Source organism: Ascaphus truei, unplaced genomic scaffold (assembly GCF_040206685.1).
Source record: "Ascaphus truei isolate aAscTru1 unplaced genomic scaffold, aAscTru1.hap1 HAP1_SCAFFOLD_435, whole genome shotgun sequence".
In the NCBI taxonomy this organism is placed as follows: Eukaryota; Metazoa; Chordata; class Amphibia; order Anura; family Ascaphidae; genus Ascaphus; species Ascaphus truei.
In genome coordinates this window covers 167-22,869 of record NW_027456766.1, presented here as the reverse complement: position 1 = coordinate 22,869, position 22,703 = coordinate 167, and the positions used below count along the sequence as shown (strand labels likewise).

Here is a 22,703-nt window from a genome sequence, read left to right as displayed (position 1 = left end):
TTCCCGGAGTGGCAAAGAAATATATTGTTTTTTCCTCTGAAAGTTCAACACAATGCAACCTTCCAAAATAGAATTCTGACATCAAGAATTCCGTCTATAGTACATTTGAGTGCACCTGTCATTTTCTCAGTCTCTGTGTATGCATGGAGCAAGATATAGGCTCATGGATTTAAGAATGAGAGGATATCATGAGACAGCAACCTCCACCTACGGCCATACTACCTTGAAAGCTCCCGATCCCGTCAGATCTCGGAAGCTAAGCAGGGTGAGGCTTGATTAGTACTGGGTTGGGAGACTGCCTGGGAATACCAGGTGCTGTAGGGGTTTTTATTTTTCGCTTCCCTAATGAAAATATACATGGCATTCCTCGCAGCAAATGAAAATGTTTCATTTCTTGCTACTTTTTTCCCGGAGTGGCAAAGAAATATATTGTTTTTTCCTCTGAAAGTTCAACACAATGCAACCTTCCAAAATAGAATTCTGACATCAAGAATTCCGTCTATAGTACATTTGAGTGCACCTGTCATTTTCTCAGTCTCTGTGTATGCATGGAGCAAGATATAGGCTCATGGATTTAAGAATGAGAGGATATCATGAGACAGCAATCTCCACCTACGGCCATACTACCTTGACAGCGCCCGATCCCGTCAGATCTCGGAAGCTAAGCAGGGTGAGGCTTGATTAGTACTGGGTTGGGAGACTGCCTGGGAATACCAGGTGCTGTAGGGGTTTTTATTTTTCGCTTCCCTAATGAAAATATACATGGCATTCCTCGCAGCAAATGAAAATGTTTCATTTCTTGCTACTTTTTTCCCGCAGTGGCAAAGAAATCTATCGTTTTTTCCTCTGAAAGTTCAACACAATGCAACCTTCCAAAATAGAATTCTGACATCAAGAATTCCGTCTATAGTACATTTGAGTGCACCTGTCATTTTCTCAGTCTCTGTGTATGCATGGAGCAAGATATAGGCTCATGGATTTAAGAATGAGAGGATATCATGAGACAGCAATCTCCACCTATGGCCATACTACCTTGACAGCGCCCGATCCCGTCAGATCTCGGAAGCTAAGCAGGGTGAGGCTTGATTAGTACTGGGTTGGGAGACTGCCTGGGAATACCAGGTGCTGTAGGGGTTTTTATTTTTCGCTTCCCTAATGAAAATATACATGGCATTCCTCGCAGCAAATGAAAATGTTTCATTTCTTGCTACTTTTTTCCCGCAGTGGCAAAGAAATATATCGTTTTTTCCTCTGAAAGTTCAACACAATGCAACCTTCCAAAATAGAATTCTGACATCAAGAATTCCGTCTATAGTACATTTGAGTGCACCTGTCATTTTCTCAGTCTCTGTGTATGCATGGAGCAAGATATAGGCTCATGGATTTAAGAATGAGAGGATATCATGAGACAGCAACCTCCACCTACGGCCATACTACCTTGAAAGCTCCCGATCCCGTCAGATCTCGGAAGCTAAGCAGGGTGAGGCTTGATTAGTACTGGGTTGGGAGACTGCCTGGGAATACCAGGTGCTGTAGGGGTTTTTATTTTTCGCTTCCCTAATGAAAATATACATGGCATTCCTCGCAGCAAATGAAAATGTTTCATTTCTTGCTACTTTTTTCCCGGAGTGGCAAAGAAATATATTGTTTTTTCCTCTGAAAGTTCAACACAATGCAACCTTCCAAAATAGAATTCTGACATCAAGAATTCCGTCTATAGTACATTTGAGTGCACCTGTCATTTTCTCAGTCTCTGTGTATGCATGGAGCAAGATATAGGCTCATGGATTTAAGAATGAGAGGATATCATGAGACAGCAACCTCCACCTACGGCCATACTACCTTGAAAGCTCCCGATCCCGTCAGATCTCGGAAGCTAAGCAGGGTGAGGCTTGATTAGTACTGGGTTGGGAGACTGCCTGGGAATACCAGGTGCTGTAGGGGTTTTTATTTTTCGCTTCCCTAATGAAAATATACATGGCATTCCTCGCAGCAAATGAAAATGTTTCATTTCTTGCTACTTTTTTCCCGGAGTGGCAAAGAAATATATTGTTTTTTCCTCTGAAAGTTCAACACAATGCAACCTTCCAAAATAGAATTCTGACATCAAGAATTCCGTCTATAGTACATTTGAGTGCACCTGTCATTTTCTCAGTCTCTGTGTATGCATGGAGCAAGATATAGGCTCATGGATTTAAGAATGAGAGGATATCATGAGACAGCAATCTCCACCTACGGCCATACTACCTTGACAGCGCCCGATCCCGTCAGATCTCGGAAGCTAAGCAGGGTGAGGCTTGATTAGTACTGGGTTGGGAGACTGCCTGGGAATACCAGGTGCTGTAGGGGTTTTTATTTTTCGCTTCCCTAATGAAAATATACATGGCATTCCTTGCAGCAAATGAAAATGTTTCATTTTTTACTACTTTTTTCCCGCAGTGGCAAAGAAATCTATCGTTTTTTCCTCTGAAAGTTCAACACAATGCAACCTTCCAAAATAGAATTCTGACATCAAGAATTCCGTCTATAGTACATTTGAGTGCACCTGTCATTTTCTCAGTCTCTGTGTATGCATGGAGCAAGATATAGGCTCATGGATTTAAGAATGAGAGGATATCATGAGACAGCAATCTCCACCTACGGCCATACTACCTTGACAGCGCCCGATCCCGTCAGATCTCGGAAGCTAAGCAGGGTGAGGCTTGATTAGTACTGGGTTGGGAGACTGCCTGGGAATACCAGGTGCTGTAGGGGTTTTTATTTTTCGCTTCCCTAATGAAAATATACATGGCATTCCTTGCAGCAAATGAAAATGTTTCATTTTTTACTACTTTTTTCCCGCAGTGGCAAAGAAATCTATCGTTTTTTCCTCTGAAAGTTCAACACAATGCAACCTTCCAAAATAGAATTCTGACATCAAGAATTCCGTCTATAGTACATTTGAGTGCACCTGTCATTTTCTCAGTCTCTGTGTATGCATGGAGCAAGATATAGGCTCATGGATTTAAGAATGAGAGGATATCATGAGACAGCAATCTCCACCTACGGCCATACTACCTTGAAAGCGCCCGATCCCGTCAGATCTCGGAAGCTAAGCAGGGTGAGGCTTGATTAGTACTGGGTTGGGAGACTGCCTGGGAATACCAGGTGCTGTGGGTGTTTTTATTTTTTGCTTCCCTAATGAAAATATACATGGCATTCCTTGCAGCAAATGAAAATGTTTCATTTTTTACTACTTTTTTCCCGCAGTGGCAAAGAAATCTATCGTTTTTTCCTCTGAAAGTTCAACACAATGCAACCTTCCAAAATAGAATTCTGACATCAAGAATTCCGTCTATAGTACATTTGAGTGCACCTGTCATTTTCTCAGTCTCTGTGTATGCATGGAGCAAGATATAGGCTCATGGATTTAAGAATGAGAGGATATCATGAGACAGCAATCTCCACCTACGGCCATACTACCTTGACAGCGCCCGATCCCGTCAGATCTCGGAAGCTAAGCAGGGTGAGGCTTGATTAGTACTGGGTTGGGAGACTGCCTGGGAATACCAGGTGCTGTGGGTGTTTTTATTTTTTGCTTCCCTAATGAAAATATACATGGCATTCCTTGCAGCAAATTAAAATGTTTCATTTTTTACTACTTTTTTCCCGCAGTGGCAAAGAAATCTATCGTTTTTTCCTCTGAAAGTTCAACACAATGCAACCTTCCAAAATAGAATTCTGACATCAAGAATTCCGTCTATAGTACATTTGAGTGCACCTGTCATTTTCTCAGTCTCTGTGTATGCATGGAGCAAGATATAGGCTCATGGATTTAAGAATGAGAGGATATCATGAGACAGCAACCTCCACCTACGGCCATACTACCTTGAAAGCTCCCGATCCCGTCAGATCTCGGAAGCTAAGCAGGGTGAGGCTTGATTAGTACTGGGTTGGGAGACTGCCTGGGAATACCAGGTGCTGTAGGGGTTTTTATTTTTCGCTTCCCTAATGAAAATATACATGGCATTCCTCGCAGCAAATGAAAATGTTTCATTTCTTGCTACTTTTTTCCCGGAGTGGCAAAGAAATATATTGTTTTTTCCTCTGAAAGTTCAACACAATGCAACCTTCCAAAATAGAATTCTGACATCAAGAATTCCGTCTATAGTATATTTGAGTGCACCTGTCATTTTCTCAGTCTCTGATTTAATTTCTCCATTTAAGGTAATTCTTCAAGAATGTATTTTTTTAACGGTCACAATAATACACTTATGCCTCCCATGTCATTTAGAAATATATCATACAGGCCTCAGAACACTCAGCATGTTATATGGTGAGCTTGTGGCTCACAGAGTTGGGGTGTGCAGTGTTCAAGCTGATACTTGGAAGAGATAGTGAGTTCAAATCCAAACAGGAGGAGGTTGAATATAGGCACCTCTGAAATTTTTTACTACTTTTTTCCCGCAGTGGCAAAGAAATCTATCGTTTTTTCCTCTGAAAGTTCAACACAATGCAACCTTCCAAAATAGAATTCTGACATCAAGAATTCCGTCTATAGTACATTTGAGTGCACCTGTCATTTTCTCAGTCTCTGTGTATGCATGGAGCAAGATATAGGCTCATGGATTTAAGAATGAGAGGATATCATGAGACAGCAATCTCCACCTACGGCCATACTACCTTGACAGCGCCCGATCCCGTCAGATCTCGGAAGCTAAGCAGGGTGAGGCTTGATTAGTACTGGGTTGGGAGACTGCCTGGGAATACCAGGTGCTGTAGGGGTTTTTATTTTTCGCTTCCCTAATGAAAATATACATGGCATTCCTTGCAGCAAATGAAAATGTTTCATTTTTTACTACTTTTTTCCCGCAGTGGCAAAGAAATCTATCGTTTTTTCCTCTGAAAGTTCAACACAATGCAACCTTCCAAAATAGAATTCTGACATCAAGAATTCCGTCTATAGTACATTTGAGTGCACCTGTCATTTTCTCAGTCTCTGTGTATGCATGGAGCAAGATATAGGCTCATGGATTTAAGAATGAGAGGATATCATGAGACAGCAATCTCCACCTACGGCCATACTACCTTGACAGCGCCCGATCCCGTCAGATCTCGGAAGCTAAGCAGGGTGAGGCTTGATTAGTACTGGGTTGGGAGACTGCCTGGGAATACCAGGTGCTGTAGGGGTTTTTATTTTTCGCTTCCCTAATGAAAATATACATGGCATTCCTTGCAGCAAATGAAAATGTTTCATTTTTTACTACTTTTTTCCCGCAGTGGCAAAGAAATCTATCGTTTTTTCCTCTGAAATTTCAACACAATGCAACCTTCCAAAATAGAATTCTGACATCAAGAATTCCGTCTATAGTACATTTGAGTGCACCTGTCATTTTCTCAGTCTCTGTGTATGCATGGAGCAAGATATAGGCTCATGGATTTAAGAATGAGAGGATATCATGAGACAGCAATCTCCACCTACGGCCATACTACCTTGAAAGCGCCCGATCCCGTCAGATCTCGGAAGCTAAGCAGGGTGAGGCTTGATTAGTACTGGGTTGGGAGACTGCCTGGGAATACCAGGTGCTGTGGGTGTTTTTATTTTTTGCTTCCCTAATGAAAATATACATGGCATTCCTTGCAGCAAATGAAAATGTTTCATTTTTTACTACTTTTTTCCCGCAGTGGCAAAGAAATCTATCGTTTTTTCCTCTGAAAGTTCAACACAATGCAACCTTCCAAAATAGAATTCTGACATCAAGAATTCCGTCTATAGTACATTTGAGTGCACCTGTCATTTTCTCAGTCTCTGTGTATGCATGGAGCAAGATATAGGCTCATGGATTTAAGAATGAGAGGATATCATGAGACAGCAATCTCCACCTACGGCCATACTACCTTGACAGCGCCCGATCCCGTCAGATCTCGGAAGCTAAGCAGGGTGAGGCTTGATTAGTACTGGGTTGGGAGACTGCCTGGGAATACCAGGTGCTGTGGGTGTTTTTATTTTTTGCTTCCCTAATGAAAATATACATGGCATTCCTTGCAGCAAATTAAAATGTTTCATTTTTTACTACTTTTTTCCCGCAGTGGCAAAGAAATCTATCGTTTTTTCCTCTGAAAGTTCAACACAATGCAACCTTCCAAAATAGAATTCTGACATCAAGAATTCCGTCTATAGTACATTTGAGTGCACCTGTCATTTTCTCAGTCTCTGTGTATGCATGGAGCAAGATATAGGCTCATGGATTTAAGAATGAGAGGATATCATGAGACAGCAACCTCCACCTACGGCCATACTACCTTGAAAGCTCCCGATCCCGTCAGATCTCGGAAGCTAAGCAGGGTGAGGCTTGATTAGTACTGGGTTGGGAGACTGCCTGGGAATACCAGGTGCTGTAGGGGTTTTTATTTTTCGCTTCCCTAATGAAAATATACATGGCATTCCTCGCAGCAAATGAAAATGTTTCATTTCTTGCTACTTTTTTCCCGGAGTGGCAAAGAAATATATTGTTTTTTCCTCTGAAAGTTCAACACAATGCAACCTTCCAAAATAGAATTCTGACATCAAGAATTCCGTCTATAGTATATTTGAGTGCACCTGTCATTTTCTCAGTCTCTGATTTAATTTCTCCATTTAAGGTAATTCTTCAAGAATGTATTTTTTTAACGGTCACAATAATACACTTATGCCTCCCATGTCATTTAGAAATATATCATACAGGCCTCAGAACACTCAGCATGTTATATGGTGAGCTTGTGGCTCACAGAGTTGGGGTGTGCAGTGTTCAAGCTGATACTTGGAAGAGATAGTGAGTTCAAATCCAAACAGGAGGAGGTTGAATATAGGCACCTCTGAAATTTTTTACTACTTTTTTCCCGCAGTGGCAAAGAAATCTATCGTTTTTTCCTCTGAAAGTTCAACACAATGCAACCTTCCAAAATAGAATTCTGACATCAAGAATTCCGTCTATAGTACATTTGAGTGCACCTGTCATTTTCTCAGTCTCTGTGTATGCATGGAGCAAGATATAGGCTCATGGATTTAAGAATGAGAGGATATCATGAGACAGCAATCTCCACCTACGGCCATACTACCTTGACAGCGCCCGATCCCGTCAGATCTCGGAAGCTAAGCAGGGTGAGGCTTGATTAGTACTGGGTTGGGAGACTGCCTGGGAATACCAGGTGCTGTAGGGGTTTTTATTTTTCGCTTCCCTAATGAAAATATACATGGCATTCCTTGCAGCAAATGAAAATGTTTCATTTTTTACTACTTTTTTCCCGCAGTGGCAAAGAAATCTATCGTTTTTTCCTCTGAAAGTTCAACACAATGCAACCTTCCAAAATAGAATTCTGACATCAAGAATTCCGTCTATAGTACATTTGAGTGCACCTGTCATTTTCTCAGTCTCTGTGTATGCATGGAGCAAGATATAGGCTCATGGATTTAAGAATGAGAGGATATCATGAGACAGCAATCTCCACCTACGGCCATACTACCTTGACAGCGCCCGATCCCGTCAGATCTCGGAAGCTAAGCAGGGTGAGGCTTGATTAGTACTGGGTTGGGAGACTGCCTGGGAATACCAGGTGCTGTAGGGGTTTTTATTTTTCGCTTCCCTAATGAAAATATACATGGCATTCCTTGCAGCAAATGAAAATGTTTCATTTTTTACTACTTTTTTCCCGCAGTGGCAAAGAAATCTATCGTTTTTTCCTCTGAAAGTTCAACACAATGCAACCTTCCAAAATAGAATTCTGACATCAAGAATTCCGTCTATAGTACATTTGAGTGCACCTGTCATTTTCTCAGTCTCTGTGTATGCATGGAGCAAGATATAGGCTCATGGATTTAAGAATGAGAGGATATCATGAGACAGCAATCTCCACCTACGGCCATACTACCTTGAAAGCGCCCGATCCCGTCAGATCTCGGAAGCTAAGCAGGGTGAGGCTTGATTAGTACTGGGTTGGGAGACTGCCTGGGAATACCAGGTGCTGTGGGTGTTTTTATTTTTTGCTTCCCTAATGAAAATATACATGGCATTCCTTGCAGCAAATGAAAATGTTTCATTTTTTACTACTTTTTTCCCGCAGTGGCAAAGAAATCTATCGTTTTTTCCTCTGAAAGTTCAACACAATGCAACCTTCCAAAATAGAATTCTGACATCAAGAATTCCGTCTATAGTACATTTGAGTGCACCTGTCATTTTCTCAGTCTCTGTGTATGCATGGAGCAAGATATAGGCTCATGGATTTAAGAATGAGAGGATATCATGAGACAGCAATCTCCACCTACGGCCATACTACCTTGACAGCGCCCGATCCCGTCAGATCTCGGAAGCTAAGCAGGGTGAGGCTTGATTAGTACTGGGTTGGGAGACTGCCTGGGAATACCAGGTGCTGTGGGTGTTTTTATTTTTTGCTTCCCTAATGAAAATATACATGGCATTCCTTGCAGCAAATTAAAATGTTTCATTTTTTACTACTTTTTTCCCGCAGTGGCAAAGAAATCTATCGTTTTTTCCTCTGAAAGTTCAACACAATGCAACCTTCCAAAATAGAATTCTGACATCAAGAATTCCGTCTATAGTACATTTGAGTGCACCTGTCATTTTCTCAGTCTCTGTGTATGCATGGAGCAAGATATAGGCTCATGGATTTAAGAATGAGAGGATATCATGAGACAGCAACCTCCACCTACGGCCATACTACCTTGAAAGCTCCCGATCCCGTCAGATCTCGGAAGCTAAGCAGGGTGAGGCTTGATTAGTACTGGGTTGGGAGACTGCCTGGGAATACCAGGTGCTGTAGGGGTTTTTATTTTTCGCTTCCCTAATGAAAATATACATGGCATTCCTCGCAGCAAATGAAAATGTTTCATTTCTTGCTACTTTTTTCCCGGAGTGGCAAAGAAATATATTGTTTTTTCCTCTGAAAGTTCAACACAATGCAACCTTCCAAAATAGAATTCTGACATCAAGAATTCCGTCTATAGTATATTTGAGTGCACCTGTCATTTTCTCAGTCTCTGATTTAATTTCTCCATTTAAGGTAATTCTTCAAGAATGTATTTTTTTAACGGTCACAATAATACACTTATGCCTCCCATGTCATTTAGAAATATATCATACAGGCCTCAGAACACTCAGCATGTTATATGGTGAGCTTGTGGCTCACAGAGTTGGGGTGTGCAGTGTTCAAGCTGATACTTGGAAGAGATAGTGAGTTCAAATCCAAACAGGAGGAGGTTGAATATAGGCACCTCTGAAATTTTTTACTACTTTTTTCCCGCAGTGGCAAAGAAATCTATCGTTTTTTCCTCTGAAAGTTCAACACAATGCAACCTTCCAAAATAGAATTCTGACATCAAGAATTCCGTCTATAGTACATTTGAGTGCACCTGTCATTTTCTCAGTCTCTGTGTATGCATGGAGCAAGATATAGGCTCATGGATTTAAGAATGAGAGGATATCATGAGACAGCAATCTCCACCTACGGCCATACTACCTTGACAGCGCCCGATCCCGTCAGATCTCGGAAGCTAAGCAGGGTGAGGCTTGATTAGTACTGGGTTGGGAGACTGCCTGGGAATACCAGGTGCTGTAGGGGTTTTTATTTTTCGCTTCCCTAATGAAAATATACATGGCATTCCTTGCAGCAAATGAAAATGTTTCATTTTTTACTACTTTTTTCCCGCAGTGGCAAAGAAATCTATCGTTTTTTCCTCTGAAAGTTCAACACAATGCAACCTTCCAAAATAGAATTCTGACATCAAGAATTCCGTCTATAGTACATTTGAGTGCACCTGTCATTTTCTCAGTCTCTGTGTATGCATGGAGCAAGATATAGGCTCATGGATTTAAGAATGAGAGGATATCATGAGACAGCAATCTCCACCTACGGCCATACTACCTTGACAGCGCCCGATCCCGTCAGATCTCGGAAGCTAAGCAGGGTGAGGCTTGATTAGTACTGGGTTGGGAGACTGCCTGGGAATACCAGGTGCTGTAGGGGTTTTTATTTTTCGCTTCCCTAATGAAAATATACATGGCATTCCTTGCAGCAAATGAAAATGTTTCATTTTTTACTACTTTTTTCCCGCAGTGGCAAAGAAATCTATCGTTTTTTCCTCTGAAAGTTCAACACAATGCAACCTTCCAAAATAGAATTCTGACATCAAGAATTCCGTCTATAGTACATTTGAGTGCACCTGTCATTTTCTCAGTCTCTGTGTATGCATGGAGCAAGATATAGGCTCATGGATTTAAGAATGAGAGGATATCATGAGACAGCAATCTCCACCTACGGCCATACTACCTTGAAAGCGCCCGATCCCGTCAGATCTCGGAAGCTAAGCAGGGTGAGGCTTGATTAGTACTGGGTTGGGAGACTGCCTGGGAATACCAGGTGCTGTGGGTGTTTTTATTTTTTGCTTCCCTAATGAAAATATACATGGCATTCCTTGCAGCAAATGAAAATGTTTCATTTTTTACTACTTTTTTCCCGCAGTGGCAAAGAAATCTATCGTTTTTTCCTCTGAAAGTTCAACACAATGCAACCTTCCAAAATAGAATTCTGACATCAAGAATTCCGTCTATAGTACATTTGAGTGCACCTGTCATTTTCTCAGTCTCTGTGTATGCATGGAGCAAGATATAGGCTCATGGATTTAAGAATGAGAGGATATCATGAGACAGCAATCTCCACCTACGGCCATACTACCTTGACAGCGCCCGATCCCGTCAGATCTCGGAAGCTAAGCAGGGTGAGGCTTGATTAGTACTGGGTTGGGAGACTGCCTGGGAATACCAGGTGCTGTGGGTGTTTTTATTTTTTGCTTCCCTAATGAAAATATACATGGCATTCCTTGCAGCAAATTAAAATGTTTCATTTTTTACTACTTTTTTCCCGCAGTGGCAAAGAAATCTATCGTTTTTTCCTCTGAAAGTTCAACACAATGCAACCTTCCAAAATAGAATTCTGACATCAAGAATTCCGTCTATAGTACATTTGAGTGCACCTGTCATTTTCTCAGTCTCTGTGTATGCATGGAGCAAGATATAGGCTCATGGATTTAAGAATGAGAGGATATCATGAGACAGCAACCTCCACCTACGGCCATACTACCTTGAAAGCTCCCGATCCCGTCAGATCTCGGAAGCTAAGCAGGGTGAGGCTTGATTAGTACTGGGTTGGGAGACTGCCTGGGAATACCAGGTGCTGTAGGGGTTTTTATTTTTCGCTTCCCTAATGAAAATATACATGGCATTCCTCGCAGCAAATGAAAATGTTTCATTTCTTGCTACTTTTTTCCCGGAGTGGCAAAGAAATATATTGTTTTTTCCTCTGAAAGTTCAACACAATGCAACCTTCCAAAATAGAATTCTGACATCAAGAATTCCGTCTATAGTATATTTGAGTGCACCTGTCATTTTCTCAGTCTCTGATTTAATTTCTCCATTTAAGGTAATTCTTCAAGAATGTATTTTTTTAACGGTCACAATAATACACTTATGCCTCCCATGTCATTTAGAAATATATCATACAGGCCTCAGAACACTCAGCATGTTATATGGTGAGCTTGTGGCTCACAGAGTTGGGGTGTGCAGTGTTCAAGCTGATACTTGGAAGAGATAGTGAGTTCAAATCCAAACAGGAGGAGGTTGAATATAGGCACCTCTGAAATTTTTTACTACTTTTTTCCCGCAGTGGCAAAGAAATCTATCGTTTTTTCCTCTGAAAGTTCAACACAATGCAACCTTCCAAAATAGAATTCTGACATCAAGAATTCCGTCTATAGTACATTTGAGTGCACCTGTCATTTTCTCAGTCTCTGTGTATGCATGGAGCAAGATATAGGCTCATGGATTTAAGAATGAGAGGATATCATGAGACAGCAATCTCCACCTACGGCCATACTACCTTGACAGCGCCCGATCCCGTCAGATCTCGGAAGCTAAGCAGGGTGAGGCTTGATTAGTACTGGGTTGGGAGACTGCCTGGGAATACCAGGTGCTGTAGGGGTTTTTATTTTTCGCTTCCCTAATGAAAATATACATGGCATTCCTTGCAGCAAATGAAAATGTTTCATTTTTTACTACTTTTTTCCCGCAGTGGCAAAGAAATCTATCGTTTTTTCCTCTGAAAGTTCAACACAATGCAACCTTCCAAAATAGAATTCTGACATCAAGAATTCCGTCTATAGTACATTTGAGTGCACCTGTCATTTTCTCAGTCTCTGTGTATGCATGGAGCAAGATATAGGCTCATGGATTTAAGAATGAGAGGATATCATGAGACAGCAATCTCCACCTACGGCCATACTACCTTGAAAGCGCCCGATCCCGTCAGATCTCGGAAGCTAAGCAGGGTGAGGCTTGATTAGTACTGGGTTGGGAGACTGCCTGGGAATACCAGGTGCTGTGGGTGTTTTTATTTTTTGCTTCCCTAATGAAAATATACATGGCATTCCTTGCAGCAAATGAAAATGTTTCATTTTTTACTACTTTTTTCCCGCAGTGGCAAAGAAATCTATCGTTTTTTCCTCTGAAAGTTCAACACAATGCAACCTTCCAAAATAGAATTCTGACATCAAGAATTCCGTCTATAGTACATTTGAGTGCACCTGTCATTTTCTCAGTCTCTGTGTATGCATGGAGCAAGATATAGGCTCATGGATTTAAGAATGAGAGGATATCATGAGACAGCAATCTCCACCTACGGCCATACTACCTTGACAGCGCCCGATCCCGTCAGATCTCGGAAGCTAAGCAGGGTGAGGCTTGATTAGTACTGGGTTGGGAGACTGCCTGGGAATACCAGGTGCTGTGGGTGTTTTTATTTTTTGCTTCCCTAATGAAAATATACATGGCATTCCTTGCAGCAAATTAAAATGTTTCATTTTTTACTACTTTTTTCCCGCAGTGGCAAAGAAATCTATCGTTTTTTCCTCTGAAAGTTCAACACAATGCAACCTTCCAAAATAGAATTCTGACATCAAGAATTCCGTCTATAGTACATTTGAGTGCACCTGTCATTTTCTCAGTCTCTGTGTATGCATGGAGCAAGATATAGGCTCATGGATTTAAGAATGAGAGGATATCATGAGACAGCAACCTCCACCTACGGCCATACTACCTTGAAAGCTCCCGATCCCGTCAGATCTCGGAAGCTAAGCAGGGTGAGGCTTGATTAGTACTGGGTTGGGAGACTGCCTGGGAATACCAGGTGCTGTAGGGGTTTTTATTTTTCGCTTCCCTAATGAAAATATACATGGCATTCCTCGCAGCAAATGAAAATGTTTCATTTCTTGCTACTTTTTTCCCGGAGTGGCAAAGAAATATATTGTTTTTTCCTCTGAAAGTTCAACACAATGCAACCTTCCAAAATAGAATTCTGACATCAAGAATTCCGTCTATAGTATATTTGAGTGCACCTGTCATTTTCTCAGTCTCTGATTTAATTTCTCCATTTAAGGTAATTCTTCAAGAATGTATTTTTTTAACGGTCACAATAATACACTTATGCCTCCCATGTCATTTAGAAATATATCATACAGGCCTCAGAACACTCAGCATGTTATATGGTGAGCTTGTGGCTCACAGAGTTGGGGTGTGCAGTGTTCAAGCTGATACTTGGAAGAGATAGTGAGTTCAAATCCAAACAGGAGGAGGTTGAATATAGGCACCTCTGAAATTTTTTACTACTTTTTTCCCGCAGTGGCAAAGAAATCTATCGTTTTTTCCTCTGAAAGTTCAACACAATGCAACCTTCCAAAATAGAATTCTGACATCAAGAATTCCGTCTATAGTACATTTGAGTGCACCTGTCATTTTCTCAGTCTCTGTGTATGCATGGAGCAAGATATAGGCTCATGGATTTAAGAATGAGAGGATATCATGAGACAGCAATCTCCACCTACGGCCATACTACCTTGACAGCGCCCGATCCCGTCAGATCTCGGAAGCTAAGCAGGGTGAGGCTTGATTAGTACTGGGTTGGGAGACTGCCTGGGAATACCAGGTGCTGTAGGGGTTTTTATTTTTCGCTTCCCTAATGAAAATATACATGGCATTCCTTGCAGCAAATGAAAATGTTTCATTTTTTACTACTTTTTTCCCGCAGTGGCAAAGAAATCTATCGTTTTTTCCTCTGAAAGTTCAACACAATGCAACCTTCCAAAATAGAATTCTGACATCAAGAATTCCGTCTATAGTACATTTGAGTGCACCTGTCATTTTCTCAGTCTCTGTGTATGCATGGAGCAAGATATAGGCTCATGGATTTAAGAATGAGAGGATATCATGAGACAGCAATCTCCACCTACGGCCATACTACCTTGACAGCGCCCGATCCCGTCAGATCTCGGAAGCTAAGCAGGGTGAGGCTTGATTAGTACTGGGTTGGGAGACTGCCTGGGAATACCAGGTGCTGTAGGGGTTTTTATTTTTCGCTTCCCTAATGAAAATATACATGGCATTCCTTGCAGCAAATGAAAATGTTTCATTTTTTACTACTTTTTTCCCGCAGTGGCAAAGAAATCTATCGTTTTTTCCTCTGAAAGTTCAACACAATGCAACCTTCCAAAATAGAATTCTGACATCAAGAATTCCGTCTATAGTACATTTGAGTGCACCTGTCATTTTCTCAGTCTCTGTGTATGCATGGAGCAAGATATAGGCTCATGGATTTAAGAATGAGAGGATATCATGAGACAGCAATCTCCACCTACGGCCATACTACCTTGAAAGCGCCCGATCCCGTCAGATCTCGGAAGCTAAGCAGGGTGAGGCTTGATTAGTACTGGGTTGGGAGACTGCCTGGGAATACCAGGTGCTGTGGGTGTTTTTATTTTTTGCTTCCCTAATGAAAATATACATGGCATTCCTTGCAGCAAATGAAAATGTTTCATTTTTTACTACTTTTTTCCCGCAGTGGCAAAGAAATCTATCGTTTTTTCCTCTGAAAGTTCAACACAATGCAACCTTCCAAAATAGAATTCTGACATCAAGAATTCCGTCTATAGTACATTTGAGTGCACCTGTCATTTTCTCAGTCTCTGTGTATGCATGGAGCAAGATATAGGCTCATGGATTTAAGAATGAGAGGATATCATGAGACAGCAATCTCCACCTACGGCCATACTACCTTGACAGCGCCCGATCCCGTCAGATCTCGGAAGCTAAGCAGGGTGAGGCTTGATTAGTACTGGGTTGGGAGACTGCCTGGGAATACCAGGTGCTGTGGGTGTTTTTATTTTTTGCTTCCCTAATGAAAATATACATGGCATTCCTTGCAGCAAATTAAAATGTTTCATTTTTTACTACTTTTTTCCCGCAGTGGCAAAGAAATCTATCGTTTTTTCCTCTGAAAGTTCAACACAATGCAACCTTCCAAAATAGAATTCTGACATCAAGAATTCCGTCTATAGTACATTTGAGTGCACCTGTCATTTTCTCAGTCTCTGTGTATGCATGGAGCAAGATATAGGCTCATGGATTTAAGAATGAGAGGATATCATGAGACAGCAACCTCCACCTACGGCCATACTACCTTGAAAGCTCCCGATCCCGTCAGATCTCGGAAGCTAAGCAGGGTGAGGCTTGATTAGTACTGGGTTGGGAGACTGCCTGGGAATACCAGGTGCTGTAGGGGTTTTTATTTTTCGCTTCCCTAATGAAAATATACATGGCATTCCTCGCAGCAAATGAAAATGTTTCATTTCTTGCTACTTTTTTCCCGGAGTGGCAAAGAAATATATTGTTTTTTCCTCTGAAAGTTCAACACAATGCAACCTTCCAAAATAGAATTCTGACATCAAGAATTCCGTCTATAGTATATTTGAGTGCACCTGTCATTTTCTCAGTCTCTGATTTAATTTCTCCATTTAAGGTAATTCTTCAAGAATGTATTTTTTTAACGGTCACAATAATACACTTATGCCTCCCATGTCATTTAGAAATATATCATACAGGCCTCAGAACACTCAGCATGTTATATGGTGAGCTTGTGGCTCACAGAGTTGGGGTGTGCAGTGTTCAAGCTGATACTTGGAAGAGATAGTGAGTTCAAATCCAAACAGGAGGAGGTTGAATATAGGCACCTCTGAAATTTTTTACTACTTTTTTCCCGCAGTGGCAAAGAAATCTATCGTTTTTTCCTCTGAAAGTTCAACACAATGCAACCTTCCAAAATAGAATTCTGACATCAAGAATTCCGTCTATAGTACATTTGAGTGCACCTGTCATTTTCTCAGTCTCTGTGTATGCATGGAGCAAGATATAGGCTCATGGATTTAAGAATGAGAGGATATCATGAGACAGCAATCTCCACCTACGGCCATACTACCTTGACAGCGCCCGATCCCGTCAGATCTCGGAAGCTAAGCAGGGTGAGGCTTGATTAGTACTGGGTTGGGAGACTGCCTGGGAATACCAGGTGCTGTAGGGGTTTTTATTTTTCGCTTCCCTAATGAAAATATACATGGCATTCCTTGCAGCAAATGAAAATGTTTCATTTTTTACTACTTTTTTCCCGCAGTGGCAAAGAAATCTATCGTTTTTTCCTCTGAAAGTTCAACACAATGCAACCTTCCAAAATAGAATTCTGACATCAAGAATTCCGTCTATAGTACATTTGAGTGCACCTGTCATTTTCTCAGTCTCTGTGTATGCATGGAGCAAGATATAGGCTCATGGATTTAAGAATGAGAGGATATCATGAGACAGCAATCTCCACCTACGGCCATACTACCTTGACAGCGCCCGATCCCGTCAGATCTCGGAAGCTAAGCAGGGTGAGGCTTGATTAGTACTGGGTTGGGAGACTGCCTGGGAATACCAGGTGCTGTAGGGGTTTTTATTTTTCGCTTCCCTAATGAAAATATACATGGCATTCCTTGCAGCAAATGAAAATGTTTCATTTTTTACTACTTTTTTCCCGCAGTGGCAAAGAAATCTATCGTTTTTTCCTCTGAAAGTTCAACACAATGCAACCTTCCAAAATAGAATTCTGACATCAAGAATTCCGTCTATAGTACATTTGAGTGCACCTGTCATTTTCTCAGTCTCTGTGTATGCATGGAGCAAGATATAGGCTCATGGATTTAAGAATGAGAGGATATCATGAGACAGCAATCTCCACCTACGGCCATACTACCTTGACAGCGCCCGATCCCGTCAGATCTCGGAAGCTAAGCAGGGTGAGGCTTGATTAGTACTGGGTTGGGAGACTGCCTGGGAATACCAGGTGCTGTAGGGGTTTTTATTTTTCGCTTCCCTAATGAAAATATACATGGCATTCCTTGCAGCAAATGAAAATGTTTCATTTTTTACTACTTTTTTCCCGCAGTGGCAAAGAAATCTATCGTTTTTTCCTCTGAAAGTTCAACACAATGCAACCTTCCAAAATAGAATTCTGACATCAAGAATTCCGTCTATAGTACATTTGAGTGCACCTGTCATTTTCTCAGTCTCTGTGTATGCATGGAGCAAGATATAGGCTCATGGATTTAAGAATGAGAGGATATCATGAGACAGCAATCTCCACCTACGGCCATACTACCTTGACAGCGCCCGATCCCGTCAGATCTCGGAAGCTAAGCAGGGTGAGGCTTGATTAGTACTGGGTTGGGAGACTGCCTGGGAATACCAGGTGCTGTAGGGGTTTTTATTTTTCGCTTCCCTAATGAAAATATACATGGCATTCCTTGCAGCAAATGAAAATGTTTCATTTTTTACTACTTTTTTCCCGCAGTGGCAAAGAAATCTATCGTTTTTTCCTCTGAAAGTTCAACACAATGCAACCTTCCAAAATAGAATTCTGACATCAAGAATTCCGTCTATAGTACATTTGAGTGCACCTGTCATTTTCTCAGTCTCTGTGTATGCATGGAGCAAGATATAGGCTCATGGATTTAAGAATGAGAGGATATCATGAGACAGCAATCTCCACCTACGGCCATACTACCTTGAAAGCGCCCGATCCCGTCAGATCTCGGAAGCTAAGCAGGGTGAGGCTTGATTAGTACTGGGTTGGGAGACTGCCTGGGAATACCAGGTGCTGTGGGTGTTTTTATTTTTTGCTTCCCTAATGAAAATATACATGGCATTCCTTGCAGCAAATGAAAATGTTTCATTTTTTACTACTTTTTTCCCGCAGTGGCAAAGAAATCTATCGTTTTTTCCTCTGAAAGTTCAACACAATGCAACCTTCCAAAATAGAATTCTGACATCAAGAATTCCGTCTATAGTACATTTGAGTGCACCTGTCATTTTCTCAGTCTCTGTGTATGCATGGAGCAAGATATAGGCTCATGGATTTAAGAATGAGAGGATATCATGAGACAGCAATCTCCACCTACGGCCATACTACCTTGACAGCGCCCGATCCCGTCAGATCTCGGAAGCTAAGCAGGGTGAGGCTTGATTAGTACTGGGTTGGGAGACTGCCTGGGAATACCAGGTGCTGTGGGTGTTTTTATTTTTTGCTTCCCTAATGAAAATATACATGGCATTCCTTGCAGCAAATTAAAATGTTTCATTTTTTACTACTTTTTTCCCGCAGTGGCAAAGAAATCTATCGTTTTTTCCTCTGAAAGTTCAACACAATGCAACCTTCCAAAATAGAATTCTGACATCAAGAATTCCGTCTATAGTACATTTGAGTGCACCTGTCATTTTCTCAGTCTCTGTGTATGCATGGAGCAAGATATAGGCTCATGGATTTAAGAATGAGAGGATATCATGAGACAGCAATCTCCACCTACGGCCATACTACCTTGACAGCGCCCGATCCCGTCAGATCTCGGAAGCTAAGCAGGGTGAGGCTTGATTAGTACTGGGTTGGGAGACTGCCTGGGAATACCAGGTGCTGTAGGGGTTTTTATTTTTCGCTTCCCTAATGAAAATATACATGGCATTCCTTGCAGCAAATGAAAATGTTTCATTTTTTACTACTTTTTTCCCGCAGTGGCAAAGAAATCTATCGTTTTTTCCTCTGAAAGTTCAACACAATGCAACCTTCCAAAATAGAATTCTGACATCAAGAATTCCGTCTATAGTACATTTGAGTGCACCTGTCATTTTCTCAGTCTCTGTGTATGCATGGAGCAAGATATAGGCTCATGGATTTAAGAATGAGAGGATATCATGAGACAGCAATCTCCACCTACGGCCATACTACCTTGACAGCGCCCGATCCCGTCAGATCTCGGAAGCTAAGCAGGGTGAGGCTTGATTAGTACTGGGTTGGGAGACTGCCTGGGAATACCAGGTGCTGTAGGGGTTTTTATTTTTCGCTTCCCTAATGAAAATATACATGGCATTCCTTGCAGCAAATGAAAATGTTTCATTTTTTACTACTTTTTTCCCGCAGTGGCAAAGAAATCTATCGTTTTTTCCTCTGAAAGTTCAACACAATGCAACCTTCCAAAATAGAATTCTGACATCAAGAATTCCGTCTATAGTACATTTGAGTGCACCTGTCATTTTCTCAGTCTCTGTGTATGCATGGAGCAAGATATAGGCTCATGGATTTAAGAATGAGAGGATATCATGAGACAGCAATCTCCACCTACGGCCATACTACCTTGACAGCGCCCGATCCCGTCAGATCTCGGAAGCTAAGCAGGGTGAGGCTTGATTAGTACTGGGTTGGGAGACTGCCTGGGAATACCAGGTGCTGTAGGGGTTTTTATTTTTCGCTTCCCTAATGAAAATATACATGGCATTCCTTGCAGCAAATGAAAATGTTTCATTTTTTACTACTTTTTTCCCGCAGTGGCAAAGAAATCTATCGTTTTTTCCTCTGAAAGTTCAACACAATGCAACCTTCCAAAATAGAATTCTGACATCAAGAATTCCGTCTATAGTACATTTGAGTGCACCTGTCATTTTCTCAGTCTCTGTGTATGCATGGAGCAAGATATAGGCTCATGGATTTAAGAATGAGAGGATATCATGAGACAGCAATCTCCACCTACGGCCATACTACCTTGACAGCGCCCGATCCCGTCAGATCTCGGAAGCTAAGCAGGGTGAGGCTTGATTAGTACTGGGTTGGGAGACTGCCTGGGAATACCAGGTGCTGTAGGGGTTTTTATTTTTCGCTTCCCTAATGAAAATATACATGGCATTCCTTGCAGCAAATGAAAATGTTTCATTTTTTACTACTTTTTTCCCGCAGTGGCAAAGAAATCTATCGTTTTTTCCTCTGAAAGTTCAACACAATGCAACCTTCCAAAATAGAATTCTGACATCAAGAATTCCGTCTATAGTACATTTGAGTGCACCTGTCATTTTCTCAGTCTCTGTGTATGCATGGAGCAAGATATAGGCTCATGGATTTAAGAATGAGAGGATATCATGAGACAGCAATCTCCACCTACGGCCATACTACCTTGAAAGCGCCCGATCCCGTCAGATCTCGGAAGCTAAGCAGGGTGAGGCTTGATTAGTACTGGGTTGGGAGACTGCCTGGGAATACCAGGTGCTGTGGGTGTTTTTATTTTTTGCTTCCCTAATGAAAATATACATGGCATTCCTTGCAGCAAATGAAAATGTTTCATTTTTTACTACTTTTTTCCCGCGAGTGGCAAAGAAATCTATCGTTTTTTCCTCTGAAAGTTCAACACAATGCAACCTTCCAAAATAGAATTCTGACATCAAGAATTCCGTCTATAGTACATTTGAGTGCACCTGTCATTTTCTCAGTCTCTGTGTATGCATGGAGCAAGATATAGGCTCATGGATTTAAGAATGAGAGGATATCATGAGACAGCAATCTCCACCTACGGCCATACTACCTTGACAGCGCCCGATCCCGTCAGATCTCGGAAGCTAAGCAGGGTGAGGCTTGATTAGTACTGGGTTGGGAGACTGCCTGGGAATACCAGGTGCTGTGGGTGTTTTTATTTTTTGCTTCCCTAATGAAAATATACATGGCATTCCTTGCAGCAAATTAAAATGTTTCATTTTTTACTACTTTTTTCCCGCAGTGGCAAAGAAATCTATCGTTTTTTCCTCTGAAAGTTCAACACAATGCAACCTTCCAAATAGAATTCTGACATCAAGAATTCCGTCTATAGTACATTTGAGTGCACCTGTCATTTTCTCAGTCTCTGTGTATGCATGGAGCAAGATATAGGCTCATGGATTTAAGAATGAGAGGATATCATGAGACAGCAACCTCCACCTACGGCCATACTACCTTGAAAGCTCCCGATCCCGTCAGATCTCGGAAGCTAAGCAGGGTGAGGCTTGATTAGTACTGGGTTGGGAGACTGCCTGGGAATACCAGGTGCTGTAGGGGTTTTATTTTTCGCTTCCCTAATGAAAATATACATGGCATTCCTCGCAGCAAATGAAAATGTTTCATTTCTTGCTACTTTTTTCCCGGAGTGGCAAAGAAAATATATTGTTTTTTCCTCTGAAAGTTCAACACAATGCAACCTTCCAAAATAGAATTCTGACATCAAGAATTCCCGTCTATAGTATATTTGAGTGCACCTGTCATTTTCTCAGTCTCTGATTTAATTTCTCCATTTAAGGTAATTCTTCAAGAATGTATTTTTTTAACGGGTCACAATAATACACTTATGCCTCCAGTCATTTAGAAATATATCATACAGGCCTCAGAACACTCAGCATGTTATATGGTGAGCTTGTGGCTCACAGAGTTGGGGTGTGCAGTGTTCAAGCTGATACTTGGAAGAGATAGTGAGTTCAATCCAAACAGGAGGAGGTTGAATATAGGCACCTCTGAAATTTTTTACTACTTTTTTCCCGCAGTGGCAAAGAAATCTATCGTTTTTTCCTCTGAAAGTTCAACACAATGCAACCTTCCAAAATAGAATTCTGACATCAAGAATTCCGTCTATAGTACATTTGAGTGCACCTGTCATTTTCTCAGTCTCTGTGTATGCATGGAGCAAGATATAGGCTCATGGATTTAAGAATGAGAGGATATCATGAGACAGCAATCTCCACCTACGGCCATACTACCTTGACAGCGCCCGATCCCGTCAGATCTCGGAAGCTAAGCAGGGTGAGGCTTGATTAGTACTGGGTTGGGAGACTGCCTGGGAATACCAGGTGCTGTAGGGGTTTTTATTTTTCGCTTCCCTAATGAAAATATACATGGCATTCCTTGCAGCAAATGAAAATGTTTCATTTTTTACTACTTTTTTCCCGCAGTGGCAAAGAAATCTATCGTTTTTTCCTCTGAAAGTTCAACACAATGCAACCTTCCAAAATAGAATTCTGACATCAAGAATTCCGTCTATAGTACATTTGAGTGCACCTGTCATTTTCTCAGTCTCTGTGTATGCATGGAGCAAGATATAGGCTCATGGATTTAAGAATGAGAGGATATCATGAGACAGCAATCTCCACCTACGGCCATACTACCTTGACAGCGCCCGATCCCGTCAGATCTCGGAAGCTAAGCAGGGTGAGGCTTGATTAGTACTGGGTTGGGAGACTGCCTGGGAATACCAGGTGCTGTAGGGGTTTTTATTTTTCGCTTCCCTAATGAAAATATACATGGCATTCCTTGCAGCAAATGAAAATGTTTCATTTTTTACTACTTTTTTCCCGCAGTGGCAAAGAAATATATCGTTTTTTCCTCTGAAAGTTCAACACAATGCAACCTTCCAAAATAGAATTCTGACATCAAGAATTCCGTCTATAGTACATTTGAGTGCACCTGTCATTTTCTCA

At 41.5% G+C, this 22,703-nt stretch overlaps 49 non-coding genes across 49 annotated transcripts; all 49 read left to right on the top strand.

Moving 5' to 3' along the window:
- The first annotated feature begins 205 nt into the window (after positions 1-205).
- LOC142484619 (5S ribosomal RNA) lies at positions 206-324 on the top strand. The gene has a single exon (XR_012798071.1). It is a non-coding gene; the product is annotated as a 5S ribosomal RNA (ribosomal RNA).
- A 286-nt stretch (positions 325-610) lies between these two features.
- On the top strand, positions 611-729 carry LOC142484720 (5S ribosomal RNA). Its single transcript, XR_012798173.1, has one exon. It is a non-coding gene; the product is annotated as a 5S ribosomal RNA (ribosomal RNA).
- A 286-nt stretch (positions 730-1,015) lies between these two features.
- Positions 1,016-1,134, top strand: LOC142484203 (5S ribosomal RNA). Its single transcript, XR_012797701.1, has one exon. It is a non-coding gene; the product is annotated as a 5S ribosomal RNA (ribosomal RNA).
- Positions 1,135-1,420: 286 nt separating this feature from the next.
- On the top strand, positions 1,421-1,539 carry LOC142484617 (5S ribosomal RNA). The gene has a single exon (XR_012798069.1). It is a non-coding gene; the product is annotated as a 5S ribosomal RNA (ribosomal RNA).
- A 286-nt stretch (positions 1,540-1,825) lies between these two features.
- On the top strand, positions 1,826-1,944 carry LOC142484616 (5S ribosomal RNA). The gene has a single exon (XR_012798068.1). It is a non-coding gene; the product is annotated as a 5S ribosomal RNA (ribosomal RNA).
- A 286-nt stretch (positions 1,945-2,230) lies between these two features.
- LOC142484719 (5S ribosomal RNA) lies at positions 2,231-2,349 on the top strand. The gene has a single exon (XR_012798172.1). It is a non-coding gene; the product is annotated as a 5S ribosomal RNA (ribosomal RNA).
- A 286-nt stretch (positions 2,350-2,635) lies between these two features.
- Positions 2,636-2,754, top strand: LOC142484718 (5S ribosomal RNA). The gene has a single exon (XR_012798171.1). It is a non-coding gene; the product is annotated as a 5S ribosomal RNA (ribosomal RNA).
- A 286-nt stretch (positions 2,755-3,040) lies between these two features.
- On the top strand, positions 3,041-3,159 carry LOC142484447 (5S ribosomal RNA). Its single transcript, XR_012797904.1, has one exon. It is a non-coding gene; the product is annotated as a 5S ribosomal RNA (ribosomal RNA).
- A 286-nt stretch (positions 3,160-3,445) lies between these two features.
- On the top strand, positions 3,446-3,564 carry LOC142484647 (5S ribosomal RNA). Its single transcript, XR_012798098.1, has one exon. It is a non-coding gene; the product is annotated as a 5S ribosomal RNA (ribosomal RNA).
- Positions 3,565-3,850: 286 nt separating this feature from the next.
- LOC142484615 (5S ribosomal RNA) lies at positions 3,851-3,969 on the top strand. Its single transcript, XR_012798067.1, has one exon. It is a non-coding gene; the product is annotated as a 5S ribosomal RNA (ribosomal RNA).
- Positions 3,970-4,645: 676 nt separating this feature from the next.
- LOC142484717 (5S ribosomal RNA) lies at positions 4,646-4,764 on the top strand. The gene has a single exon (XR_012798170.1). It is a non-coding gene; the product is annotated as a 5S ribosomal RNA (ribosomal RNA).
- Positions 4,765-5,050: 286 nt separating this feature from the next.
- On the top strand, positions 5,051-5,169 carry LOC142484716 (5S ribosomal RNA). The gene has a single exon (XR_012798168.1). It is a non-coding gene; the product is annotated as a 5S ribosomal RNA (ribosomal RNA).
- A 286-nt stretch (positions 5,170-5,455) lies between these two features.
- On the top strand, positions 5,456-5,574 carry LOC142484435 (5S ribosomal RNA). Its single transcript, XR_012797892.1, has one exon. It is a non-coding gene; the product is annotated as a 5S ribosomal RNA (ribosomal RNA).
- Positions 5,575-5,860: 286 nt separating this feature from the next.
- Positions 5,861-5,979, top strand: LOC142484646 (5S ribosomal RNA). The gene has a single exon (XR_012798097.1). It is a non-coding gene; the product is annotated as a 5S ribosomal RNA (ribosomal RNA).
- A 286-nt stretch (positions 5,980-6,265) lies between these two features.
- On the top strand, positions 6,266-6,384 carry LOC142484614 (5S ribosomal RNA). Its single transcript, XR_012798066.1, has one exon. It is a non-coding gene; the product is annotated as a 5S ribosomal RNA (ribosomal RNA).
- A 676-nt stretch (positions 6,385-7,060) lies between these two features.
- On the top strand, positions 7,061-7,179 carry LOC142484715 (5S ribosomal RNA). The gene has a single exon (XR_012798167.1). It is a non-coding gene; the product is annotated as a 5S ribosomal RNA (ribosomal RNA).
- A 286-nt stretch (positions 7,180-7,465) lies between these two features.
- On the top strand, positions 7,466-7,584 carry LOC142484714 (5S ribosomal RNA). Its single transcript, XR_012798166.1, has one exon. It is a non-coding gene; the product is annotated as a 5S ribosomal RNA (ribosomal RNA).
- A 286-nt stretch (positions 7,585-7,870) lies between these two features.
- Positions 7,871-7,989, top strand: LOC142484423 (5S ribosomal RNA). The gene has a single exon (XR_012797881.1). It is a non-coding gene; the product is annotated as a 5S ribosomal RNA (ribosomal RNA).
- A 286-nt stretch (positions 7,990-8,275) lies between these two features.
- On the top strand, positions 8,276-8,394 carry LOC142484645 (5S ribosomal RNA). The gene has a single exon (XR_012798096.1). It is a non-coding gene; the product is annotated as a 5S ribosomal RNA (ribosomal RNA).
- Positions 8,395-8,680: 286 nt separating this feature from the next.
- On the top strand, positions 8,681-8,799 carry LOC142484613 (5S ribosomal RNA). Its single transcript, XR_012798065.1, has one exon. It is a non-coding gene; the product is annotated as a 5S ribosomal RNA (ribosomal RNA).
- A 676-nt stretch (positions 8,800-9,475) lies between these two features.
- On the top strand, positions 9,476-9,594 carry LOC142484713 (5S ribosomal RNA). The gene has a single exon (XR_012798165.1). It is a non-coding gene; the product is annotated as a 5S ribosomal RNA (ribosomal RNA).
- Positions 9,595-9,880: 286 nt separating this feature from the next.
- LOC142484711 (5S ribosomal RNA) lies at positions 9,881-9,999 on the top strand. The gene has a single exon (XR_012798162.1). It is a non-coding gene; the product is annotated as a 5S ribosomal RNA (ribosomal RNA).
- A 286-nt stretch (positions 10,000-10,285) lies between these two features.
- Positions 10,286-10,404, top strand: LOC142484412 (5S ribosomal RNA). Its single transcript, XR_012797870.1, has one exon. It is a non-coding gene; the product is annotated as a 5S ribosomal RNA (ribosomal RNA).
- Positions 10,405-10,690: 286 nt separating this feature from the next.
- On the top strand, positions 10,691-10,809 carry LOC142484644 (5S ribosomal RNA). The gene has a single exon (XR_012798095.1). It is a non-coding gene; the product is annotated as a 5S ribosomal RNA (ribosomal RNA).
- A 286-nt stretch (positions 10,810-11,095) lies between these two features.
- Positions 11,096-11,214, top strand: LOC142484612 (5S ribosomal RNA). Its single transcript, XR_012798064.1, has one exon. It is a non-coding gene; the product is annotated as a 5S ribosomal RNA (ribosomal RNA).
- Positions 11,215-11,890: 676 nt separating this feature from the next.
- Positions 11,891-12,009, top strand: LOC142484710 (5S ribosomal RNA). The gene has a single exon (XR_012798161.1). It is a non-coding gene; the product is annotated as a 5S ribosomal RNA (ribosomal RNA).
- A 286-nt stretch (positions 12,010-12,295) lies between these two features.
- Positions 12,296-12,414, top strand: LOC142484400 (5S ribosomal RNA). Its single transcript, XR_012797859.1, has one exon. It is a non-coding gene; the product is annotated as a 5S ribosomal RNA (ribosomal RNA).
- A 286-nt stretch (positions 12,415-12,700) lies between these two features.
- On the top strand, positions 12,701-12,819 carry LOC142484643 (5S ribosomal RNA). Its single transcript, XR_012798094.1, has one exon. It is a non-coding gene; the product is annotated as a 5S ribosomal RNA (ribosomal RNA).
- Positions 12,820-13,105: 286 nt separating this feature from the next.
- Positions 13,106-13,224, top strand: LOC142484611 (5S ribosomal RNA). Its single transcript, XR_012798063.1, has one exon. It is a non-coding gene; the product is annotated as a 5S ribosomal RNA (ribosomal RNA).
- Positions 13,225-13,900: 676 nt separating this feature from the next.
- Positions 13,901-14,019, top strand: LOC142484709 (5S ribosomal RNA). The gene has a single exon (XR_012798160.1). It is a non-coding gene; the product is annotated as a 5S ribosomal RNA (ribosomal RNA).
- A 286-nt stretch (positions 14,020-14,305) lies between these two features.
- LOC142484708 (5S ribosomal RNA) lies at positions 14,306-14,424 on the top strand. The gene has a single exon (XR_012798159.1). It is a non-coding gene; the product is annotated as a 5S ribosomal RNA (ribosomal RNA).
- Positions 14,425-14,710: 286 nt separating this feature from the next.
- Positions 14,711-14,829, top strand: LOC142484388 (5S ribosomal RNA). Its single transcript, XR_012797848.1, has one exon. It is a non-coding gene; the product is annotated as a 5S ribosomal RNA (ribosomal RNA).
- A 286-nt stretch (positions 14,830-15,115) lies between these two features.
- LOC142484641 (5S ribosomal RNA) lies at positions 15,116-15,234 on the top strand. The gene has a single exon (XR_012798092.1). It is a non-coding gene; the product is annotated as a 5S ribosomal RNA (ribosomal RNA).
- Positions 15,235-15,520: 286 nt separating this feature from the next.
- LOC142484610 (5S ribosomal RNA) lies at positions 15,521-15,639 on the top strand. The gene has a single exon (XR_012798062.1). It is a non-coding gene; the product is annotated as a 5S ribosomal RNA (ribosomal RNA).
- Positions 15,640-16,315: 676 nt separating this feature from the next.
- On the top strand, positions 16,316-16,434 carry LOC142484707 (5S ribosomal RNA). Its single transcript, XR_012798158.1, has one exon. It is a non-coding gene; the product is annotated as a 5S ribosomal RNA (ribosomal RNA).
- Positions 16,435-16,720: 286 nt separating this feature from the next.
- LOC142484706 (5S ribosomal RNA) lies at positions 16,721-16,839 on the top strand. Its single transcript, XR_012798156.1, has one exon. It is a non-coding gene; the product is annotated as a 5S ribosomal RNA (ribosomal RNA).
- A 286-nt stretch (positions 16,840-17,125) lies between these two features.
- LOC142484705 (5S ribosomal RNA) lies at positions 17,126-17,244 on the top strand. Its single transcript, XR_012798155.1, has one exon. It is a non-coding gene; the product is annotated as a 5S ribosomal RNA (ribosomal RNA).
- Positions 17,245-17,530: 286 nt separating this feature from the next.
- On the top strand, positions 17,531-17,649 carry LOC142484704 (5S ribosomal RNA). The gene has a single exon (XR_012798154.1). It is a non-coding gene; the product is annotated as a 5S ribosomal RNA (ribosomal RNA).
- Positions 17,650-17,935: 286 nt separating this feature from the next.
- On the top strand, positions 17,936-18,054 carry LOC142484377 (5S ribosomal RNA). Its single transcript, XR_012797837.1, has one exon. It is a non-coding gene; the product is annotated as a 5S ribosomal RNA (ribosomal RNA).
- Positions 18,055-18,340: 286 nt separating this feature from the next.
- LOC142484640 (5S ribosomal RNA) lies at positions 18,341-18,459 on the top strand. The gene has a single exon (XR_012798091.1). It is a non-coding gene; the product is annotated as a 5S ribosomal RNA (ribosomal RNA).
- Positions 18,460-18,745: 286 nt separating this feature from the next.
- LOC142484703 (5S ribosomal RNA) lies at positions 18,746-18,864 on the top strand. Its single transcript, XR_012798153.1, has one exon. It is a non-coding gene; the product is annotated as a 5S ribosomal RNA (ribosomal RNA).
- A 286-nt stretch (positions 18,865-19,150) lies between these two features.
- Positions 19,151-19,269, top strand: LOC142484702 (5S ribosomal RNA). The gene has a single exon (XR_012798152.1). It is a non-coding gene; the product is annotated as a 5S ribosomal RNA (ribosomal RNA).
- Positions 19,270-19,555: 286 nt separating this feature from the next.
- Positions 19,556-19,674, top strand: LOC142484700 (5S ribosomal RNA). Its single transcript, XR_012798149.1, has one exon. It is a non-coding gene; the product is annotated as a 5S ribosomal RNA (ribosomal RNA).
- Positions 19,675-19,960: 286 nt separating this feature from the next.
- Positions 19,961-20,079, top strand: LOC142484699 (5S ribosomal RNA). Its single transcript, XR_012798148.1, has one exon. It is a non-coding gene; the product is annotated as a 5S ribosomal RNA (ribosomal RNA).
- Positions 20,080-20,365: 286 nt separating this feature from the next.
- On the top strand, positions 20,366-20,484 carry LOC142484365 (5S ribosomal RNA). The gene has a single exon (XR_012797825.1). It is a non-coding gene; the product is annotated as a 5S ribosomal RNA (ribosomal RNA).
- A 287-nt stretch (positions 20,485-20,771) lies between these two features.
- LOC142484639 (5S ribosomal RNA) lies at positions 20,772-20,890 on the top strand. Its single transcript, XR_012798090.1, has one exon. It is a non-coding gene; the product is annotated as a 5S ribosomal RNA (ribosomal RNA).
- A 285-nt stretch (positions 20,891-21,175) lies between these two features.
- LOC142484609 (5S ribosomal RNA) lies at positions 21,176-21,294 on the top strand. The gene has a single exon (XR_012798061.1). It is a non-coding gene; the product is annotated as a 5S ribosomal RNA (ribosomal RNA).
- A 675-nt stretch (positions 21,295-21,969) lies between these two features.
- Positions 21,970-22,088, top strand: LOC142484698 (5S ribosomal RNA). Its single transcript, XR_012798147.1, has one exon. It is a non-coding gene; the product is annotated as a 5S ribosomal RNA (ribosomal RNA).
- Positions 22,089-22,374: 286 nt separating this feature from the next.
- On the top strand, positions 22,375-22,493 carry LOC142484697 (5S ribosomal RNA). Its single transcript, XR_012798146.1, has one exon. It is a non-coding gene; the product is annotated as a 5S ribosomal RNA (ribosomal RNA).
- Positions 22,494-22,703: the final 210 nt, after the last annotated feature.